Source organism: Agelaius tricolor, unplaced genomic scaffold (genome assembly GCF_023055355.1).
Source record: "Agelaius tricolor isolate 1412-34295 unplaced genomic scaffold, bAgeTri1.0.p SCAF_10, whole genome shotgun sequence".
Taxonomy (NCBI): Eukaryota; Metazoa; Chordata; class Aves; order Passeriformes; family Icteridae; genus Agelaius; species Agelaius tricolor.
Genome location: NW_027269270.1, coordinates 17,498,279 through 17,523,237, shown reverse-complemented (window position 1 = coordinate 17,523,237; position 24,959 = coordinate 17,498,279). Strand labels below are relative to the sequence as shown.

Genomic DNA, 24,959 nt, shown 5'->3' with positions numbered 1-24,959 from the left:
ACAAATGCATCCTGTTTACAGAAGGCTGAATTGAACTTCTTGACTTCTTGTTGACTATAAGAAGTTTTAAAGAAAATTAGTATTTTTAGAACATCCTTTGTATTGCTAGATGTTTGGTTTCAATATGAGTGACTAAGCCAACATTGTAGAGAGATAAAATTAAGCATTTAGTGCAAAACATCACTGGATAACTTGATGCTTGCAGCATTTGTTTATTGATTTCACTTTTGAAACACATTCCTTTGCCATTTCACAATAAAACAAGATGAGGCACAAAGTGGATGAAAAAAAGTATTTTGCAGAAAAACGTACTTTGTTCAAACCTTGGCTAAGCAATTCATTTGCTTATGAATAGATACTAATATCTAAGCAAATCTGCTTAATTTTGAATATTAAAAGAAATATTAATGCAGTATTTCAGTATCATACTGATTAGTTTGTCCTGCATGAGAGCATAAAATCTCACCTGGATGTGACATGGATTTTTCAAGTATTTTCCAGTCACATCATCCTGATATGTTCAGAAGAAAAATCTTCTGCATTGCTGTGTATGTTTGTGACATCTGTGACATTTGAGAGGAAGGGCTATAAAAAACCAGAAAAGTGTGGATAGATGAAAATATGGTTAATATTTTAATTGTCATTTTATAAGCACTTTTAGAGTAGAAAGAAAAATAAAGATGTGTTTAATAATAAATAAGTTTTACCAGGAAATTAAGAAAATACTTCTAATCATAAAATGGGTTTGTAGAAATCTCCTGTAGAAATTTCACAGCCCCATCAATGTAAGCATTTATCTCATTTTTGAACATGAAAACACACATAGTAATGCAGATGACGTTGAATATACTTAACATTTATGAAATGCATATATGTATTCTGACTTAAAATCTAAATAAATGCTAATAAATTAATATTGAAAACTAACGTGGGCAGAGATTAGGTGCTTTTCAAAACTCATTTGTTTAAGCCAAGTCTTGAACTAGCTATTCATATTTACTGTCTTTTTCCCTATATGTTGACTAATTTTTGTCTCCATCAGTTTTAATTGTACTTTAATTGTACTTTCACAATTTATACTTGAAAATAAAATAGAAACTTGTTCTTGAAATCAAAAGCAAAACTTCCATAAAGAAGTTTTCAGAGGACTATACTATGACGAAACAAAATGATTATTCAAACAAAGTGTCTATTTTCTAAATTAAAGATTTTTGTTACTTGTCTACCTGCTGTAGTTACTGTGCCCACTGTGCTGTTCTGCAAAATAAACCAAGTCTACTAAGCCCACTAAATCATCTTGGAATCACCAGGACTGTGTGTTCATAGTATCCATCAGAGGGCACCCTCACCTAAGAGCAGAATGTATTTTAAGAAAGGCCTGTCTAAAAGCTTCAGGAAGGAAGAAACCCTCTGGACACTATAGTAAGAGAAAAGTCACTAAATGCCCCATCCCTGGCAATGTTCAAGGCCAGCTTGGATGGGCTCTGACCTGGTCTAGCGAGAGGTGTCCTTGCCCATGGCAGGGGGGGATTGGAACTATATGATCTTAAATGCAAACCATTCTACAATTCTGTGACCATGATTCTATGGAAAGTATTTACCAGCATTTTCTATACATTACACTGAAGGTAAGACAAGATGTGCCATTCTTTTGTAGCAAACTAGTAAACACATTGCCAAGTCCACTGTGGATCTCAGAATGGGTAAGGCTGAAGGGACCCTGGAGGTCATCTATTCCTGAGCTCAACCTGCCTGCTCAAGCAGGGTGACCCAGAGCACACTGCTAGGATTGTGTCCAGACAGCTTTTGAGTATCTCTAGAGAAGGAGACTCCACAATCTCTCTGGGCAACTGTTCCCATGCACAGCCACCCTCACAATGGAGTTCCTCCTTGTGTTCAGGTGGAACTTCCTGTGCATCAGTTTCTGCCCACTGCCCCTTGTCTTACTGATGGGAAGTGCCAAGCAGGGCTTGGATCCATCCTCCTGACAGCCTCCCTTCAGACATTTACCGACAATGATGAGGCTCCCCTCAGTCTTGTTCCGGCTGAACAGGCCCAGCTCCCTCAGCCTTCCCCTGAGTGAGGTGCCCCAGATCCCTGCTCACCTTGGTATCCCTTTGCTGGACCCGCTCCAGAACCTCCATGTCCCTCTGGTCCTGAGGGGCCCAGAACTGGACCTAGCACTTTGGATGTGCCTCAGCAGGGCAGAGTAGAGGAGCAGGATCAGCTCTCCTGAGCTGCTGGCAATGCTCTTGCTAATGCACCCTGGGACACCACTGACCTCTTGGCTACAAGGGCCCTGCTGGCTCATGGACAGCTGGTTGTCCTTCTCCTCAGACCTGCTTCCCAGCAGGTCAGCCCCCAGCCCGTGCTGTTGTGTGGAGTTATTCCTCCCTGGGTGCAGGGCTTTGCATTTGCTTTTGTTGAATTTCAAAAGGTTCCACTGTTTTTTCTGATTTTGCCAGTCTGTAGTTAGAGAGATCTACAGAGATACTGCATTCACTCTGTTTGTTTCCTTTAAATGAAGTCTGATCTGTAGCCATTGCCTTGTCTAGGCCCCTGTACATTTAGAATCTGATCTTACTTACAGATGTAGTTGCACTGAGGAGTACCTGATTACTCCTGATTTATGTATTGTAGCTAACTTTTGAGAAGAGACTTCTGCCATTTCTATGAAATACCAAAGGGAGCCTCTCTTAATCACTCCCTGACACATTTTTATTGAATAGCAGTAGTTCAAAAAAAACCATCACTGATTTAAGAAAAAAATGAAAAAAAATGACAGTCATTTCCATGCCTTGAATCACAGACATAATTAATAGAAAACTTTAAATATGTGAATAGAATAGTAAACATATTGAAATTTTTTTTTACATAAGAATAAAATTTATTTACTTGATCTCAAACTGTTCATTAACTTTTAATACTAACTTTTAGTGTCAGAGATTGTTTTGTATTGTTTCCAGAAGATGCAGGTTGTCTCTGATGAATTTTAGGAATATAATTACCAATTTTTAATGGAAAATTATTTTCATCCAAGCTAATAACCTATTAAGGATTATTAATTCCAATTGCTGCCATTTGCTGCCAGAAAATGTGTCAAATGAAAGGAAATTCATGTCCTGATGCGTTAAGCTCAGCAACAGTTTCTTTAGATGCTTGTTTTACCTTTTCTCACTTTTTTTTTAGCAGAGTACCATTAATTACTTTTCTTTGTCTTAATATTTATTTAGCCTGATTTCTTTTCCACATTCTGCTCTCATTAGACCAAGGTGCACACAGTTATTTAAATGGCCCAAATCAAATAGAAGTGAAAATTAGAACTACTTAGAAACATATCCAGTAGCAAAAAATGGTATTTATTTACTAACGATACTTATTATACTAATATTTATAATTCTAAGACCATCAGCTTTTCTAGACTCCTTGATAAGTTTCCCTCTTGCTATAGGAATAAAAAAGATCTGTGTCTCTTCTTTCAGCACCAAAAATAAGTAAGTTTTAGGGAACCTTGAGTATTTTAGGAATATTTAAAACAGGAAAATTTATCTACGATGAGTAAGACCAGCAGCAATTGACACTTGACACTCAAAAATTTGCAATAGATGACACTGTATGTTTTGTTTCCCTCTGTGTATTTTGCTTCCATCATCATCCTTGTTATATCTTTGTTTAAAAATATGACTACTAACACCTGGTAGACAACCACATGTGTAATAAAGTATTTACATTAAAAGGACAAGAATACCAGTAGCCTAAGAACTTACCATTATTATTACCATTATTATTATAAATATGAAACAAATTATTTGTTTTATGGTGTTGGATTTTTTCCCTTTTTCTCAAGAACAACATGCAAAACACTTAGGTTACCCATGAAGCCAAAAAACCAGTAATTGATAATGTGCTTCACTTACTTCCCGTCCTTTTATGAAGTACATTTACTTCATGTACTTCCACAGAGCTCTTCTTTGTCTTGCAAGGCATTGCACTGATTTTCCTGAAGATGGAAAACTCTGATTTAGAGCAAAGCAAGCCTTCTTTATCTCCAGGATAAGGGGGAACCTTGGGCAGACAGATAGTTCAGTCTCAATACTTACTCATTCACACCTGAGATCAAAGACAGGAATGGTGACGATGCCTTGTGTGCCCACTGCAAGCTGACCTGCCCTGAAAAGGCAGTGGCACCGATGGCCTTGTGAAGGCTGACCTAGAACAGAGATGAGATGAAGTTAAAGAATAAAGTAGGTATTTATTAGGAGGCCTCAATGGATCCACGTTGGGCAGCACAAGAGCCCAGCCAGGGTTACACCCCAGGTGAAACCAAAATGGTCACAAAATGGACGATCAGTCACAGGATCTCACACTTTCATAAGTTTTGGTCCATTAGCACATTGGAGCTAATTGTCCAATTACAGCTCCAGCCCATGAAGTCCCATCCTTGTTTTTCTCTCTTCAGTCCACCATTGTTTATGCTCTTGGGCCTGAGACTTGCATCAGTTGTTCTTGGGTCCCCAGCTAGAGAAGGAATTGTTTTGTGTACCCATTCTGTGAAGAGAGCTTACAATATGAAGTATTAGTATTATTATAATTAGTATTATTCATATCCCCTAATATGAAGCCCAAACCCACATACTAAAGCAGCACAGAATCTGAGAAATATAAAAGCTAAACCTGGGGCATCAGCACTTCATCTCAGCGCAGCAGCAGGCTGCAGTGATTATCCCATCTATCTTTAATGTTACCTTGAGTGTTTCCACGTGTGCATTACAGCTGACAGGAGTACAACCAGGGCCATGAAGACATTGTCAGTAATCGTAAAAAGATGAATTTGACCTACTTACCCAGACATGAGTAGCATCTTATTTTCAAGCATCAGAGGTGGATTACACACCTTATCTATATAAACATGAAAGATAAAAATAACAGGAATTTGACAGGTGAGCTGAAAGGACTGGTATAAAATTTGAATTTGGAGGAGTGTGAGAGACTGAAGACAGGGAAGAGTTAGCCCCTGTCTTGACTTATGCCTTTCCTCTCTCCAGCACTGAAAATTGAAAATTCTCACTTAGTTTCACTCAGTTCAGGCAGTAGGACAGGAAGGCATGTAGCAGGAGATTGGCTAAATGGTGCCTGTGAGGCTTTACTAATAGCATCTACCAAATGAGAACTTCATCTTCTTTTAAATGCCTGTCAGCTATACCATATTCCATATTGACATGACTATTTATTCTTATCACACCACAAGATAACTCACATCGATGGTACAACCATTCTGGTTCCAGTAAGGTTAAATATTTTAATAATTTTGTTTGTTTGTTGCACTAATTAATGATGCACTAATTAACGATGTAGCCCATCCAATATTATCAGGCCAGAGTACTAACCTTCATATAACAGACCTAAACTTTCATCTGTACTGCGTCTCACCTTGCTTTTATGAGTGCTCAGCAAGTGGAAAGCCTGACAAGAACACTCATTTATGATTAAACTGGTCTCACACTTTCAGAGAGAAGCATACAAATGGATGGAAAGCAGACTCAGAGGTCATGAGACAAAGAGGGTTCCCACATTAAAGAAAACAGGAGCGACCGAGTCTGTTTTATAAATGGATTACACTTTTAAAGCCTTGCGTGTAGGAGAGTTGTGAGCTGGTTTGAGTTTTCTTCTAGTAATTGCAAGATGAAAGTCTTGGGGAAACTTAATGAGACACTATTTCCTAGCAGTCCCTCTCCAGCAGGAATTTTCTTTCTAGCAAGGGCTGCCTAGGCTAGCTTTTGTTTCAGAGGCTGAAACAAACAAAAATAAATGGAGCATTTGTGTTATGAGGACAGTTAGATCCTCAAAGAGGATTGCTGTGTTGCTGGAGAACCTGAGCATCCAGATTAATATCAAAGGATTATGATTGCTGAAATACAGTTAGCTGAAAACAGATCCTTTTTCTATTTTTTTTCTTTCTTTTCTTGTGCAGAAAGATGCATTCAAGCATTCTAAACAAAACAGCACTTTGATCTGTTCTGTGGACTTCTGTCACATACAAATCAGAGAGTTCCTGGTACTAGAAGATAAATTGCTGATCAGTGAAATTGCATTATTTTCACAGATAAAATTATACACATTTACAAGAACCTTAAACAGTATCATTTACTCATCATGCTTTCAATACAGCATGAGTAGTTGACTGCATCTTGAAAGAAAGAATAAGTTGCAGTACTTAGGCAGAAGGAAAACTCTGTAGAGCCAGTTTGAGTGAAAAAACCAGAAGGAAGAATGGAAGGAAAATTAAAGAATAATACACATTTTTTGGTAGGAAACAGAAGATATGAGAAGGAAAAAAAAAATGCATGTAATTGGAAGCCTTTTAGACAACACAGTTCAAGATGACTTCAAAATAGATCTGGTCAGACTTTTCAAATTCCATTCTGCTGGGAAGGTTTTCACTCTTAATCAAAAAGAAAACCCAGAAATTGTGAAGCTCCCCCATGGGTATGAAATTAAGTCTGTCTTGTTTCATTTAGTTTAATTTCATTTCATTTTATCCATTCATCTTTGTAACTCCTTCTACTGACTTAATTCCTAGCACTGATGAAAGTCTACTAGCAGAGTTTGTGATCCTAGGAAAAACCCAAAAAATCCACTATTGATCTCTTAGTACAGCTGTGATCCCTAAACTGCAGAACACTGCATTGGTAACTACAACATCATCATGAACAAGAATGCTTAGACAGCTGTTGTGAAGAAGGCAATCTAGAAATGAAGAACAGAGAAAGACAAGGCTAAGGATGCAAGAAGCTTCACGGAGATCATGGCAGATGATCTCCTTGGAATCCTTCAAGCACTAGAAGTTCTCATTCAGACTCTGATGCTGGACATGTTCTTGAGCTTTTACAGTAACTTTAAGTAGTGCTACATACAGAATCTACTGGGCAGAAAGCATGCAATTTTACCCATGGATTTACCAAACAAGACCTGAAACAAAGGAAAAGCATGCGGTCTCCACAGAAAGTAGTATAACTCTCAGTGGCTTTGATAAATACAATATAATCATCATTTTTGTTACAATGGCCTCAGAAGATAGGATTAAACAGTTTCAGATGAGCCATATTATTTAGAATCACATTTTGATTATGTGATTTACCCTCCCAGCTATTTAGGTTGTGTAACATCCACTGTCTGTTTAACCAAAATGGAGTAGCTGATGATGGATACTTTTATACTGAGTGAAATTGACTGTGCAGCTGTTTAAACACTGAAGGCACTCAAGCGACTGCTTGAGCTATTATTGCTAGAGGTACTGCATTCTGAATCAAGCTCTAACTAGGAAAGAAATACCTTTCACATGATTTTCATGAAAAAATACCCTGAGAGTTACTGGGTGAGTACCACTAAAAATACGGTTTGTAAAAAAAATTACTTAAAATTACACCATTAAGTCTGTTTTGAATAACATTTCCCCAGGGCTTACAGGACCCTGTTGTGAATTTTTCATAATGTCTATATTGGAAACTTAAGGAACATGATCTACTTGGAAAGAAAAAAGGATATTAACAACAACAACAACAAACCTACTCTATTTAGTCCTATATTCAATAAATTACCTTCTTCTAAACCAGTAATGATCAAGGTGCTTTGACAACCTGGTTGTGTTATTTGCAGGAAGTGGAACTATTTTGAAACAAAACCAGTCTTCACTGAAAAGCTTTCATGTTAATTGATAATTATCATTTTTTAAAAAATCAAAATTTAAAACTCTGTTTAGTTTTCTAATTAAAATCAGCCTGTGTATTAAGTTTAGCAATACTATTAGGAGCATATGTCCCTAAAAAACCTCAGAACAAATGTTGATTTTATTACCTTCATATTCCTCACAGGAACATAACAATACAGGCCAAAGGGATGTTCCACAGCATGGAGGGCACACTCAGCACAGAAACTGGGGGAGTTGGCTGGGAGGGGCCCATCACTGCTCAGGGTGGGCTGGGCATCCATCAGAGAGTGGGGAGCAGCTGTGTCCTGTTTCTTTTTGGTTTTATTTCTCTCTCTCTAATTTTCATGACAATTATTATTAATAATGATAAATTAATATCCATTAAGTAATATTATTGTTGTTATGGTTGTTGTTATTATTATAATTAACGCTATTATAATTTTTCCCATTAGTAAACTATTCTTGTCTAACCCATGAGTTTTGCTTTTTCCCCCCAGTTCTTCTCCCCACAGAGGGGGCAGGCACAGAGGGGAGTGAGAGGGCATCTGCATGGTACTTAGTTTCCAGCTGGGTTTAAACTAAAACATGTAATTTCTTTCTTGCTTTACAATCTTTGTCACAACAATAATATGTAATAGTCTCTAATGTACAGAATTGGTAGGTTGCTAGTCAGTCCCAATTCAGCCTCAGGACTTTTACAATAAATCAGTTAATAACAAGTACATCACTGGCTTTGACTTGAATTAACATTTCATAGTATGTTGAATTTGGTGGTACACAAATTCGGTACCAAATTTGTTGAATTTGGTGGCACAATAATAGTTTTGAGTATGACAGATATCACAGACAACACTAATTCAGTCCTTCTTGCATTCTATAAAAATTATAAAAATGACACCCTTTTGGAGAGAAAAAATTACCTGTTTAGAGATGTCAAACCTTTCAGCCTTGCAATTTGCTTTTCCACAAAGAGCTGAAGCAGATCAAAAACCTGCTTTAAAATGGGATAAAATAATAAACTAGAAGTCTTAACAGCTTTTCAGAAATACAAAAAATAGCTGCAATTTGGTACATAACATTAATGGTGCACTATTAACTCCCAGCTGCAGGACAGACAGATGGCAGCATACAGCCATACATTTGCAAAATGGAGTAGAATTTCAACACTGACCTTCTGAACCAGGGGCTCACAAAAATTCTATACAAGATTTGCTTGTCTCACCAAAGCTTCATGGGGTACTTACAGGCTAAAAAAAAGTAACAAAAAAATAGTGTTCACTGTCATTACTGGTACCTTTTGTGGAAAAAATACATGTAAACAGAAAAGAGACTGCAAGAATAAATGCTAAACTGACATAAACCAAAAATGCTGTTTCTAATACCCCAGCAACTAAGCACACAGACATATTTGTTGTTACATTTTTTAGCAGAATATCTCTCTGCATATGGTCTTATGAAAAACAGTTACAAAGATAGACTAGCATATGGTTTTAGTTTGAATTGATACTTAAGGAGTTATTTTAAAGGGATACATTAAAGGCATATTTTAAGACTTTTGAGTGTTGCAAAACACACACAGCTTTCCACTAACTTCAGCACATCACACATCCAAATTAGAAATTATGTTCATGCTGGTGACTTTCCAAACAAGAAGGACACGTTAACCATGTTAAGGAACATCATACAAGAATGTCAATCTCCAGTAGAATTTTGGAAAGAACCTACCACAAAAAATATTGATAACTGCTATATGAGCAGAAACAATACTTAATGAACAAAACCACAACATTTTTGTTTCATTCCAACATCAGAACCCACATTGTTTAGAAGTTACTTGAATACACAAGCCTCACATGTAAAACAGATGAATAGTAAAAAATCAAAATGTCAAAATTTAGGTCATAGCCCACATACACAAAGGAAATATATCACTTCATGAATCACCACTAAACTGAAAGATTGCTCCCTTCTGACCCGCCCAAGAAGTTTATGCTGATGTAATCAGACAGGAAGGATCTCTGCAGCAAGGGTTTCACAGAAGAAGCTGTAAGGTACAGGAAGAGTAAGGAGGGGAAAGAAATTCTCAAGCTTGCATTTCCTAAGTGTTGGATGCACAGCTTCTTGCTAGCAAGTCAACAGAAAAGATTCCTGTTGTCACCAGAATATGAAAATGTGAAAGGTTTCCAAAGACACCAAGAACAAAGAAGAAGGTCCACAAGTCAATCACCATATGTTAAGATGGAAATGTGGAAATATAGCACTAGCACCATTGTTTTAAGACTTATGTGTTAAGGATATCAAGAAAAATTATGCAATATAGGTTTTGCTTCCCTGCCCTTCTCACAGTGATTTTTTAAATAGAAAGACTAATCTTGGCCAGATTTGATAAAAGTAAATCTGTCAGCTATTAAGAACCTAAAAGTTCTGGGCAACTAAGTGCAGAGGGTCTAGATGATATTAATTCCCTCAGAGATGGAATCACCAGAGCATCCAGATGGGACAGAACTGTTAGAAATACTTGAAGTTTGTATGTCATTCAAAGGGGAAAATAATACAGAAAGCCATAAATGTTATGTTCTGTTATTTCCAGTATTAAAAAACCCCAGTGGAAATGCTTTTATGATGTTATACAGCCTCTTTTATATACTGAGCATGGTTTTACATGACAATAGGCATCTAAGTATTCACATAAAATAGGCACATGATAATTTTTCAGATAACTCAGATTTGTACACATAGAGTGCAAGATGAAACAGCCTGATATCCCTCTTCTGAAAGGAAACTTCACAAAAAGAAAGACAACTAGAAGTGCTATTTTCAGTTCCATCTTCCATCAATTCTGGTTTCAGCCAAGTGACTTGGGTGTTACTTAAGGCACTTAAGTCATCACTTTAAATATATTCTGGTTTATTGACCATGGAAGAAAAGAGAAGAAAGACCATATGACCTGTTGCTACAGCTGTGTAACAATTAAAAGGAAGAAAATTGGATTTCAAATCCACAGACTACAGTGGTTTACAGATACTGGGCTATTAAGGAAATTGTCTTTGGGAATAAACCCATTCCATGTTTTTTTGAATGTCAGGATTAAATTACTTTTATTGTTTCAGGAATCTTCATTCATTGACACTGTGCAACTGTTTCATGCTTGCATAAATTTGGAATGGATCCTGAGCTAATTAGTCGTCATGGAGTCCTTTAAACTATCCATTTGAATTTAATGCTAACTAAAGACCTTGCCAATCTGTTTGCCAGAATAGAGGCAAAACACAGGTAGCAATATCAGCAGCTGGATTTCTGTATCTCATTTATTAATGGGCTGGTTATATCCTTGAGTTCATTCTTTTATCTTATCATTTACATTATAGGAATCAAAAGACAAAGCAAAAGGTGAACCAAAGTACTTCATCAGGTCCTTTGCTTCTGAGTTCTGCTATTAAAGTTGCCCTTCTAGGGTCAAAATTTTTGAAGGTAACTGTTGCTGTTGCTTCCCTCTGACATGCAGCACGGCTAGTTTTCTTTTCAAAGCTTCTTCAGCTGAGTATGGGGCTCTGAAAGCTCTTCACAAATAGCAGGGTAGTGTTTTTCAGGCTGCCTTCTCCTACTGACAGATGCATGCTTGGAAGAAATCAATCTTTGTGGCTAGACCAGTTTCCAGATTGGATATGGGTGGTCAGTTCTACTCAAATAAACCTCCCAAATCACTGTGACCTCTCCTCCATCCTTTACACAGACAGAAATTCTGAACAGCAGGAGAGGCAATTCAGATACACAGAGACATGGGTTTAGACAGCAGTAAGAAAGTAGCTACACTTTTTCCAGTATTACCGTAAAGAGATAATAGTGAGCCATTTACCACATAGCAGCACACTATCCAAAACTGTACACAGATTGACTTCTTCTATGTGTATTTCTACATTAGAAGTAATTGTAACTTTGTGAATTCTTGCCATTTAATATTGCCACACCCTTAGGGAGATAAGGCAGGCAAGGTAGAGTGGTAGGGAAGCCACCTGTATGTCCAGAACTGCAGAGGAGATGGCATGGACATACACAGAGGTGAAATAATGTGACAGAACAGAAAGAAGTCTAAAGCTAGTAGAGCATTAGTTGGATTGGTAACCAAAATTACTCACAATCTGTCCTATTTCAATCAGTATATTCGTGTAAATGAAGGGCAGAAAGATGCTCAGATTTTTTAAAACAAAGCTTATAGATTCATTCCCAAATACCCTTTCTTCAGGCTAGTTGCAGCAACATAGTGCATAAGGAGACACTGGACAGAACTTTAATTCTTTAGCATATATCTGATAAAGTGCACAATATAAGAAAACATTTCAACATTACTCAGCTGGCCACTCCATTATTTCTGCCAATCAGATAAATGAATGCACGGGGTTACATTTGCAGTCCTTATTTATATAGATAGATTTAGAATCCCCCTCTCTTAATCCTCCTTTAAAGTAATCCCCTTTCATGTGTTCATTTTAATTGTGCATCTTGCTGATGCCTATTTTTTGTTTAACATAGCAATCAGAAAACCATCAAGTAAGTAACAGCACAGAAAGCACAGAAAGACTATTTCACAAGGGACTATTTCGTAACATAATATTGAAAAACAACAAAAGCAATTTTTTTAATGGTGTAATTATCATGTAATTCCTGCATGAGGACTGAAGCAGCCTCTATATGCTCTGTTATGTGAATCTTTGCTTAACTTCTATGGCCAACCACAAAAATGTTCAAATAAAGTGCATTTTAAAGTAATTGTGCTGATGTTTCAGACTGGGAGGTAACATTACCTAAGAACTGTATCAAATTCATGAAGCTGGGTCTGCACCTAAGCAACCAGACTGTGAAATCTCAGAGGCCTTTTCCTTGAGTTTGATGGATGAGCATAGCTGCAGTGGCAGGATACACCAGCCACCTGAGCAGCATTCCAAAGAGGGAGCTCAACTGGAGCAGAAACACATCTTGGAAGCACTGTGTCACCTGCACCAAAATTAAAATGGTGCTTTCTGCCTGATTTTTTCCCCTGTGGCCAATTTCTAAGAGGAGTAATATTTTTGGAGAGAAGCAACATTACATATACAGAAAAGAACTTCTGTCCCAGAGTTGTTTTGGGTACTTGAACATATCTTATTTGCTTCTTACTATTCCTGCTTGGTGACAGTTCATTATCTGCCTGGCCATAGTGAAACCCTGCTGCCACGGGTTGAAATTGTCTTCACTGCAAGCATCTTCCTCTACTGGTTCATGGCTAAAGCATTTTGTACTGGAATAATAGTAGAGTCCTGCATCTATATGCATGAATTAAACACAATGGTATAATATCTCCGTCACCATTTACTTCTTTTTTTTCGTAGCAGAAATGATCATTAATAAACTAAGGACAAAATCAATTACAACACTTATTACTGCCTGAAAGAAGTGGGGCAGAATGAAGATTGCTTTACTTCCACTGCTGTTGGAAATTTTACCTAATATCCTTTTAAAATCATAGAATCACTGAGAAAGTTTCATTCTTCTGTGTCAGCTTTTTTAGTGTTTCAGACTCAAAGCTATTTTTACAACTGTGTCTAAGTGAAGAGGTTGAGTGATGAAGATTGTAGATGAATCTGTAACAGAATAAAATAAATGTATTTTTCCTGACTAAGTATTATTTGGCCATATTTTACTTTATATCCCCTCCAAGGGTTTCATATAGCTACACTAGACTATTTTTTTTCTATCTGCCTTCCAACAATAAGTTAACACAGTCTCCCCATGTTTTTGGCAACAGCTCAAAACTGACCTAAAATTTTCAAGATATATGACAAAATTTTGCACATTTGGGTACTTTTGCAGTGAAGAAGATGATTTTATTTGAATGTTATAAATGAAATTTAGAATGCTGTAAATACTTACAATTTGGTGGAGAAGAACTTTTTATATCCCAGCACACTTAATCCATCACTGTTTAATGGACAAATATTTTCCCTGGGATATATCTTTTTAGCCTGCAAAGCATATTCAAGATTTTTTCTTGTTTCAAGTTTGGAAGCAAACAATACTATATAAGCCATCCTAATCTTTCAAAGTTCAATATGTTATCCTGGATAATTATATCATTCCAATCATGCTTTCTAAGAATCTGTTTAATATTGAAAGCAGTAATAGAAAACTCATTAGAAAAATAGCACAGTAAAAATTCAGTTTGAAAATTGAGATACTCTCTTAATTTTCTATGCATTTATTTTTGTAATTATTATTGTCCTAGCTTTATAGCTTGGCAGTTACAGAAATAGTGTAATTACTATTAGCATCCTATAAAACATTTTAAAGTACTTTCATAAAATTGAAAATCATCTAGTTTGTGCCTCCGAAATTTGCAATGGAAAATGAAGAATGAACCCCATGATTGAGGAGTTATTTAAAATTCCCTTGTTATTTTGGCTATCAGCAGGAACTGCTTCCAAATTACTGATGGCATTTCATAGTTCTTTTAAAAAAGTGCATACTTTCAGTTTTAAAGATTTAACATATTTGTCAACAGTGGCAATTTAAAATAACCTTTTTGTTTCAAATAATCCATATTAATTTCATAATTAGCATTATATGTGTCTTAACCTGAAAGTAATGGCTGTTGCTATAAGAGCTGTAGGACATATGAAGAAATAAGCTAATGTTTTTAGGTTCAGGCTTAGGCTGCATTTCTTGAAAAAAAGGCAAAAAAAGAAGTACTTCTTGCTGCAATCACCATGTATTTTCCATCCTGAATAAGAAGCCCCATTTTAATTTAACTTTTTTTGTGAGTACTGTCACCATACCCTCCCATAGGTAAAAATAAAACACTAACTTTTCATATCAGAAGTCAAAGTACAGTTTTGTACTAGTGTAATCCTACATAGTCATGATTAATGACCTGCCTGTGGCATTTTCATAAGGGTTGGAACTTTAATGTATAAGTTAAAATAATGGTTCCATTAAAATCAATAATACAATTCCCAGTGACTTTAGATGTTTAAGAATTTCACCCACTGCCCTTTGCTTCACATTGTTCTTGATTATTCATTTGGAGATTATATGAAAGATGAAAAATATCAGTTTTTATCTATTCATAATCTTTTAGATAAACTCTATAGGCTGTTGTTTCTTTAACATACATAAGTGTTCTTGCTAGGCACTAAGAAATCTGACTTTCAAGCATCTCTGTCCAAATCACGTGAAAGCAACCACTGAGTTGAGGCTTCCCTCGTAACACTGTATAGATACATACAGAAAAGCATATCTAAGTTTCAGCAGTTATGTATTCATATATTTGTTTGTGCAGTGGTGTGAAGATTAAAAATTTAAATTTCTTTTAAGCCTGAAAATTCTTTAAATGCTCTTCTAGAAAGCACATCTAGAAAATATTTTCAGTTCTTAAATAAATAATCATTCAATCACTCTTCTGCATATAGTAAATATGGATGTTAAGTAAAAATAAATCTAACACTAAGTAAGGGGTAAGAGATATAGAGCAGACAAGAAAAGTTTTTGATGTATTCTTTCCTTCGGCCCATTGTGTGATGTCCGTGTTGCAGAGCCAGAAGCAGGGCTGTACCAACAAAGCACCAGGATTTCCCTCTTGCATGTCAGCATGGTTCTACTGCTCACTCTCTATCACAACATGGGCACCAAACACACAAATTACAAAAAAAAAAAAAAAAAAAGAATCTCAACTTGATTCAATGTTACTACCTGATATATATCCTTAAAGCACTTTGTCTTCAGGTGCTTTTGGGCCATTGGATCCTTATATTTGTCTCCATTAATTATACTGCATTCCAGAAGGTTCCACTTCAGAAAGTGGCACTGTGTCCTACTAACTAAAATGTCTAATTACAAAGAAGATAAGAAGATGGCCAAACATATTAAAAAAAAAAAAAAAAAAAAGAGAGAGAGAGAGAAAGGGATGATATCAAGGTATGGGGTTTATGATTGAAATGAGCCCCATGACTTCATGGGTCTATATATAAAACTGGCATTTACATGGAAATTTTTATAAAGGCATTTGGTGTGAATTGATATCTCAGTATCTTAGGCAAAGATAATATTGATAAAACTGTATAACATGCTACACAGTCCAAACTGCAAAATAAATTTTTTTTAGCTACATTTTAACCATCTAAAGAGAATGCAAGCAATCAGATAAAGCTTTGATGTCATAGAGAAGACTGACTGATCCTAAACTATGCTATACTGTAAAACAGGCGCTCAATAGCATCAGAGCACTAAGTTCTTTGGCTACACTGACCCTCAGCAGCATTACTAACATATCTATTCTTGTCCCAGGTATATCAGAAATGACTGGTTCAGTGCTGCCATCAGAAGGCACCAGAGCTGAAAAGGAGATTTTTACCTGAACAGCCTGATTATATCAGGATTTGAGTTCTTGCTCTTCCCAATGAAATGCTGAATTTGTCAGGAGAGAATTGTGCCAAATGTTGGGCAAAAATTTCTGTGTGTACTGGTGCAGTTGACCTAGGATAGCAAAACATGGAAACAATAATTTGTAACTGTAGCTATCACATAGAGTAGATTAGCAGCTAAACTGTAGAAAGGCATACTAGAATCCTGACAGCTAGGAGGTTTGCAGAATCCCATTTTATGCTTTTACTTGCAAGAAGTATGAACACAGTGATAAAAAGCTGGCATGTTTCATCTTCCCTCTACTCTAGCCAGGTCTAATGGAATTCTGGCTATCAATAAAACAAAAGGGTGATTGAATTTTGACACTCTTCTTGTAAAAATGAATAATAAAACAGAAAACTTTCATCTTTGACCATGGTTCAAGAGAAATTACCCTTGTGTTTCATGTTAAATTAATATTTCATGTAATTCCATTTAAAATTTGGAGCTATCCACTATCATTTGCTTATAATGATTTCATTTCCATTTGATTAGATGTGCTTCAGCTTATTGTCATATTCATTAACTACATCCACTGCCATGGGACTGTAATGCTAATCTGTTTGTTTGGATTCATTTCCCCCAGTCAAACAACCTGGGCAGAAGTGCTCTTTCTTGGTTTTACAGGTTTGTAATGTCTACTTCTAAATCAAGAGTATGAACTTGAGATTACTGTCTCTGCTGTAAACATAGGTAAAGAAAAACTGAAGTTCCAACAAAGTGCCAGGCTGATGATGCTTACTTATCTTGATTCACTAATTGATTTTCTGGCCTTAGATATCTTTAAAAAGCAGCTGGGCGTTTTAAATACTGTAATTTTTCATAAACTGATGAGTAAGATTTTCATAACTGATGAGTGAGATTTGGAGCCTCCCAGCAAACATTCCTGCTATGGTCCCATTTTCAAAAGAACACATTTACAATATTTACCCCCTAAATTTTGTTTTTCTGTTATACATTGTTTCTGAAAATCCTCAAGACTCTCAGAAGCATTCTTGCCTACATTTCTGTATGCATACAAAGATTTTCACCCTTCAGCATTTCTTTTACAACTAAAGCCAATGGGACTTTAGTTTGTAAGGACATAGGGAGTAGGTATCTGCATCACAAATTATGCCAGTGATTTTTTTAAGTCAAAATATGATTTAAACTGATCAGAGGATCACCTTATCTCATTCTTTTGAGATCTTCTGCTCGAATTTGTTTTGATCTCTAATACAGACTGACATAAAAATTAAGTTAAATGATAGAGGTGGCCTCAGACCCACCTAGAAAACCAGATGTAAATCCAGGGCTAATCAAGATTCAGTACTGAATTATAGACTTGAAATATCACATGCCTGGGTGCAGGAGTGCCATAGAGAGAACTTTGTGTACATTGCTAAGATCTTAAATGCTCAACTCAACATCTTGTTCATAAAACAGTACTTGCCCATAATGAACAAACCATAATATTACCAGAGGGTCAGTCCAAAGGATTCTCAAAACAAGAGCCACCACTTCAATGCTGACTACCTTGAACATAGGTATTTCTGTGCTGAACTGAGGAAAAAGCACAGAAAACAGAAATAAAGGATGTTTGGATAAAAATATGTAATGTTTACTGCAAAAAGCCAAACAACATCAAAACTATTCTTGTGAGTTCTTGCTTGAACAGAAATTAATCCTGAGCTTGAAAAAAAGACTTTAAATTTTATGATAATTATTTTAAGTGCAAAATGCTAATAAGAAAGCTTTAGAAAAAAACCCCTAAATACAAACCAGAAAATTACCTACTGCTAATTTATATTTTAATTATAAATTGATTTTACCAGACATTTTCTTCTAGTTGTTTCAGTATTTATCTAAATTCAAACTGCCAAGTGTGCTGGGTCTGAGTTCTTACTGTTTCCTTTGATACCCTTCTTGAACAGTTCTGGCCCTATTCTTGCCCCAAGAATATCCTTCTAGGGATCTCACTGAATAAACATTGCTCAGGACTATTTTACTTATATCCTATCTGATAAATTCATTCTTTACACAGAATAGATCAAGCATAATAGAAAAGTTCTTTACAAACCAACATTCAGCACAAGTAGAAAAGAGATGGCAGGGAAAGAAAAATAATGGCAAAATCTGTAGAGCTTTTAGTGAAAGCAAAGGATTTGTTCAAATTCTTAATCTAGCCTTAACCTATTCCACGTAGTGTCTAAGAGGGAGAGTGGGAAAGAATAGATCAAACATCTCTAAGGCTATATATTAAGGAAAAAATATCCATGCTCATTAGGCCTTTTAAAATTGAGAGTAAGATAATTTTTAATAAATGAATTGCTATTTAGATTGAAATTAGTTGTCTCCTTCCCCTTCCAAAAGACTCACACTGGAGACTGCAAAAGAAAAAACAGTTATTTCTCTCTGTCCTACTCATACTTTAAGCCCACTGGCCAATGGAAAGACTACTAAAAGTCCATGTGAATTCACAGTAGTGCTTGACATTTTGTGCTGGTTTTAGCATCAGACAGAAATTAAACTCCAAATAATCCACTCCCCTTCTCTCGCCCTTTCTGGTAAAGCAGAGAATATGGCTTGGGGTCACAATTTGGTGAAAGCACAAAGAAAGGATAAGACATGCACAATAACAACAGCAACATTAACAGCAAAACCTTACAAAAAGAGGAGGTGTTTCGCCCCCAAAAGGTGTTTACCACTGGGAACAAAAGCACTGTGGTGTTGCCATTTTCCTATCACTCCCCTGGGTGCCTTTGGGCTCAGCCAGGCTCCCTCTCAGCTCAGCTGTGCCTGGCACCACTGCTCTTGATCCCTACAGTATTACAAAAGTCAGACCCATCCTGCACATCAAGACCAGTCTTCTTTCTACACTTTGAAAAATGCATTTAGTTGCACAAAGGTTCTGAACAGCAACTGTGCAATTTATTAAAGCATGGAAAGAAGTATCTGAAACCAGCAGCTGGTTCATTTTAATCATTTGTCAAGATGTAGATAGGCTACAGAGCTAGCTCTTGAAAAATGAGGCTTGTGTCCCATAAAGTCAGATAAGGATCTTTGCTGTTGTGCTTTGCTTTCCAAGTTTGCTCTGTGTAGCCAACATCAAGCAGTGTCTCATGCTGTTGGTTTGTAACATGGGGAAAAGTCAAATATTCAAGAAAATTTTTAACATATTGAGGGATCTTGTCTCATGTCACTTTCTCGGTTATTCTGTATCTTACAAAAAAATGTGACTTTGACATTTTATGCTGCTTCTTACATCTGTATCTTGGAAATTTCAGAGATGTTCAAACAGTAATTCACAATCATCCAATAGACATCTGTCAAGCCCAGACACAGCAGAAGCAATGATTTCCTGTGGCTGATCTGGGACAAGGTGATTAATCAGATATTCTCTTTTGCTCAGACCTCCTGTAGAATTCTCAACAAGAATGTTTGAAGGTAACAGCTACTTGCTCATCCTCAGCCAAATTCAGATCTCTTAAAATTCAGCATGGTCCTATATGTAGAACAGAGAAAACCACCAAGGTAATGCAGATTCTAGGAAGAACAGCAGCCATATTTTTCTAGTAACAACTTGACAAATATACTGCAAAAGTAATAACAACACTTGAGCCAATATTCTATCATGAGGTTTCAAGTGCAGGGTTTTCAGTTCTTCCTCACTGGCAAAGCTTTTAAAATCTTATCTGACATATCTTATTGTGGCTTTCATTTTACACGGTCTTTTTTTTTCTTGCTGGTATTGTTGCAGATATGAATCATAAAGTGTATTTGCATAGTATTAGGAGTCTATTTTCATTTTTACATGCAAGATGGAACAACATTCTTTAATTCTAAAAAATGTAGCTATTCAAAATGTGACTCATGAAATACTCAAGCTCTTAAGCATTTAAAAATACTACTAATGAGGCTGTCATTCAATCACTCATTTGGGCAAACCTCTAATTTTGAACATGGACCCGTTGAACCCCACTCTTGCTTGAAGATAACAATGAAATTCAGGACCTTTCTGGATCAGAACCCAAAGGAAGTTCATTTCAATCTACAAGAGCAGCCATTAAAAAGGTGGCTAATCTAAGCCATTTAAAAACAAGAGATTTAATGTATTTACATCTGTTCTGTTCTTCATGTACCTAGAGACAAATAACCCTAGAGACAGACTCCAGCATATTAGAGCCCAAAACAGTGTCTTACTAGTCCAGTCATACTTAAATTTAGTGGCAGAAACAGGAAATATATCTGTTTTCTCAATATCTGTTAAATACACCATCTCCTTGACTGTTATCTTCCCCTTCTATTTCTGTTCTCTCCTGTCACTCCCTCCCACCCCTTTCTCCTGCAAAAACATGAAATGAAAATATACAGAAAGGTCAAGGACAGAGAGTTTTGTTATTGATACATAGAAAGGGTTCACAGCTAAGTAATGACAAGTTTAGTCAGGAGTCATCCAACTCCATTCTCTTTCCTAAAAAATAAAAAGCATTTACCTGCAAAAACCTCCTATGGCCTTAGTATATCCCACTGGTGACAGGCTATTAAAATAGCAGTGTAATTTACTACCCTTCATTACTATCCTTTTTCTCACTAAACATTTGCTTCACATCTAACAAACCACTCAGTGCTATGTCCTGTTTCATATCATAATTAGGATCCCCAGAAAAAATAATTTATTGCTATTTTGTGTAGTACATAAGACAGTCAATAAAAAAACCTCCAACATCTGGATATTTTATTTATTTTGGGGCTGTGTTTGCCTCCATTTCTTTTACTGCAGCTCTACTCACAGCTTTGCACTCAAACCGTCATGACTGCTGCATTTACGGTCTTCTCTCTAAATGACTCACTTTTCTTCTTTTGTCAGTATCTCTGGATTCTTTAAGGGATCTTATTGATCAGAAGACAATAGAGCTGACACTTTAATTCAGCACTATCCAGTCTATGCTTCTGCAATTCCTTGAAGTGCACTGAAATTCCAGAACATCTTACTTTTGATTAAAAAGTCGGCTCTAAAAATATTCAGGTTTGTCTTGGTTTCAGATTTTGAATATATCTGAAAACAGGAAGGGCAAGAAAGGAAATATTAGTTTAAAGAAACCCACACACTTTCAAACCAATGCTATTGTTCAGCCATACCACAAAAGGAATAAAAGGAATTTAAGGGAGAGTGTTGAATGAAAGAAGAATCAAATGTTCACATTCTCCACAAGGGAGAATTCCAATTCTACCTAACTACAAAATCATAAAACCACCCTCTTAATCATGACAGGATCTGAGGGGGAAAAAAAAAAAGAAAAAAGAAAAAGAAATAAAAAGTGTTAGCAAGCTGAGCAGCTTTTGTCAAGGTTGAAAAAAACTTTTACACGGTCCTAGGAGCCTCAAACTCCGCAATTGTCAGGTAACATCTCCTGTGACACAGACGTACTGAGGAACATGAGAGCAGGGAACAGACACTTATCATAAGTGAAGTCTTAACCCAATTCCATCTGAGATGAGCAATGAAATCACAGCTCCTTTTAATGCTGAAGGAAATCTTCAACACACCACTTAGTCTATTAAGCTCTCCTCAACTGTATATAAGTAAAATTTTACAGTACTACTCCTTCAGACTTCCAAATATATAACCTAGAATATTACATAGCTTATATAGACTTAGCAAAATATATTAAAATATTTATATATCAGAAGCACGTGACCTCAAATAAAGCCATGATTGGATGAATGTGTCCTCTCCATTAAGCTGTGGTGATCATTACAAACCTACTCAAATTTCCCATATTTTATTCCTTTGCAATGTATGTCTTTTTCTGAATGAGAATTTTCTCCCAATCTCAGGTATATTTTAATGTTTTGTTGTGCAGAACTTTACATGATTCCTTCCACAATTTCATGAGTCTAATTAAGGTATTTATTAATGCTTTCTAAGAAGGTAATTCCAATACTGTAGAATTACCATGTTTTCTTCTGAGAATGAGAAAGATCCCAAGTGTAAAACTTTCTCTATCCCTGGAGCAACAGGACTGAAACATTACCCTGGAGAACTCAGTCCAGAATTTTTAATTCTCCAGGGACACAATGTCTTTAGGCATTCAGACTGATTAATTAATAAAAATAGAATCTGGGCTATCACCTGACCTCGAAAGCAGAAGTTCTTCATTTTGTATCCAGCTCTCAGATTGCTACTATCACAATAAATCAATGTGCAATGCTTATTGCAGTTTCAGCAACACTTATCATGGATTGTATACAGTCAGTACCTTCTATTAATTTTCTCTAAACAGAAGGCTTTTCCTGAGAAAACGATTGTAATGTAAACTACACTCTTTCATACTCTTACACTTTTTAGAAGGTTTAAAATACCGAAAGGACTATGAGGGGCATTCAAATTAATTCTAAAAGCATGAAAATGGGAGGCAAAACACTTGGCATCACTTGTAGAAACAAGATGTGATCAGATTTTAAAAAAAAATATGGATGTCCGCTGTGTATGTCTGCTCTGCCTTAGAATGTGCACTTGTTGAAAATTATTACTGGTTTCACTAGACTGTCTTGTCTGAAAAAGCGCTCTCTCCTGTACTGTTTTGTTTACAAATGTTGTTTGTGGAGTGAAGTGTTGTCAGTGGAATGCTTGAATAATACTGTGGACATACTGAATATGAAACTGCTCTCTCACTGGAAAAAACGGGAGCAACTATGCCAAGTCATTAAAATAGGTTGGTTTCAAGTCAGTTTATGGGCACACTCAGGGCCATATAGGGTTTTTAATGAAGATTTCAATGTAATAATAAGATATTAAATCTTAATCTCAATCTAAGGTATATAGTACCTGTTTTTAAAAATTAATGAATTGAGCACAGAATTGTGGCACAGTTGAAGCAAATTTCAGGAGAAAGATGATTTGTACTGATGTTCTGGACTAGGCATTGAATGATCTTGGATCCATTCCCAGTTCTGCCCTCAACTTCATCTCGAGCCACATAAGCTTCTTTCGACAATACTGCAATGCTGTTTAGATATTTTAAGATGCACAGAGGTTTATGCTAGGGTTTTGAAAACACTTAACTACACTTGGCAATTATATCCTCTGGAATTTGGAGACTCAACCTCAAATGTGGCCTGTAGACAGATGATAAAGAGCACAGAGTCCTCGTTCAGACAATACTTGATCTAAGTCTCAAATTGACCACCACACCTCAGCAACTGAATCTAAGAGTTAAGTCAATACCTCCCCACTGCTGGGGACAGCTCACTTTCTGTACCTGACAGAATTTAAATTCCTGTGATTTAGGGTGATTAGCCATCCCATAGTCACTAAGTAGAGAATTTTGAATGGATAACCCTCTGGTTACCAGAATAAATCCCATCATTTAAACATGGATATGAGTTTCTGGTTGAGGTTTCTACATCTTTTTTTTTTTTCCCCTCAGTATTGCTAGGGGATAAATGCATTAACGCCCTTCGAAGAGATTCTAACTGACTCAGACAGCGTCAAAAGAAAATTTTGAGCAGAATAATTTGTCATGTTGAAGCTAGACATATTCTCAGAGAAAATATGTAAATAATTGGGAGTTCACAAACATTTTCATTTTACTGCTTACTCACATAAGGACTCTAATTAGTGCAAATCACTAAAGCCCAAATCACTGAAATCCACTGACAATAAGACTCTTATGTTCCTTAACCCTTCCTGAAGTGATTTAAAATTAATCTGCATGGCAGAGTAGATAGAACTCTAACCTAAAATCTGTACAGCCCTAGAAGGTCCAGAAGAGGGAGTAATTCCCAGATATTATTTTTTTTAAGAGGGAATAATGTGCAAGGTAACCTTCAGGACAAGAATGACAGCTCGTATGGAATATCTTAGCTCCTTTAAATCAAGACTTTCTATATAGCCAATGCACTGGGCTACAACTGTAAGTAAAAGAGAAGAGTATGAGAACAACAGAAGATAGAAACCACAACTGTTGATATGGTAAGATCAGGATGACTAAATCCAGTGGACAAATACACTTTTGTGCTGATGTACTGAGTGCTTTCCAAGAATCACAGAACCATCAGGGCTGGAAGGGAACTCTGGACATTATCTATTCCAACCCCTTGCTGCCAAGGCAGGGTCACCTAAAACAGGTTATACAGGAACATGGCCCGGTGGGTTTTGAATATCTCCAGAGGGGGAGGCTCCACATCCTCCCTGGGCAGCCTGTTCCAGTGCTCTGCCACCCACAATGTGAAAAAATTCTTCCACATGTTGAGGTGGAATTTCTTGTGTTTTAGTTTACAGGTATTGCTCCTCCTTGTTCTGCTGGGCACTGCTGAAAAGTTCTTGGAAAACATATGTTCCTGTTAGCTGCAGACCCACACAATAACTACCACAGGCCATAGAAACTTCCACACTAAACATTAGGCATGTGTATGTCCACTATTGATTCCCAATTTAAGAATGATATTCCTAATAGTGCAAGGCAGGGAAATACTGTTTCAAGCATAAATCAATAGTATTTAGGATGCCAAGATTGTATCACTTCTGGTGCCAAGCCCATGGCCCATCTAAATGTAGCAAGGTGGGACAAATTGCAATGGCCATAATAATCATTAACAAAAAAGGATGCTCTAGTGAGAGTGCATTAATACCTTGAGAGGACATATCACTCCATTCTGGGAAGCAGTTACCTAAATATGACAGAGGTCAAGGAACTTAAATGCTTTTGAACACTGCACAAATCACCCCAATTGTTGGAATGATACTTGCATATGAACACATCAATATTGCCTGTATACAAAATAAATGAATAATTAAAATACGTAAAGAAAGCAGCCTAAGCTGTTTGTTTTG

General features: G+C 36.4%; 1 protein-coding gene across 1 annotated transcript in view; it reads right to left on the bottom strand.

The window, feature by feature from the left end:
* Positions 1-24,959, bottom strand: part of LOC139593720 (sodium channel protein type 2 subunit alpha-like) — a 122,855-nt gene that overhangs the window by 65,072 nt on the left and 32,824 nt on the right. Inside the window, exons 2-7 of the mRNA XM_071434989.1 lie at positions 17,589-17,683; positions 16,092-16,213; positions 13,616-13,707; positions 4,101-4,899; positions 3,918-4,000; positions 467-585 (exon numbers count right to left, since the gene is read on the bottom strand). The gene's annotated coding sequence lies outside the window, so the exon portion shown is untranslated. The remainder of the gene's footprint in view (positions 1-466; positions 586-3,917; positions 4,001-4,100; positions 4,900-13,615; positions 13,708-16,091; positions 16,214-17,588; positions 17,684-24,959) is intronic.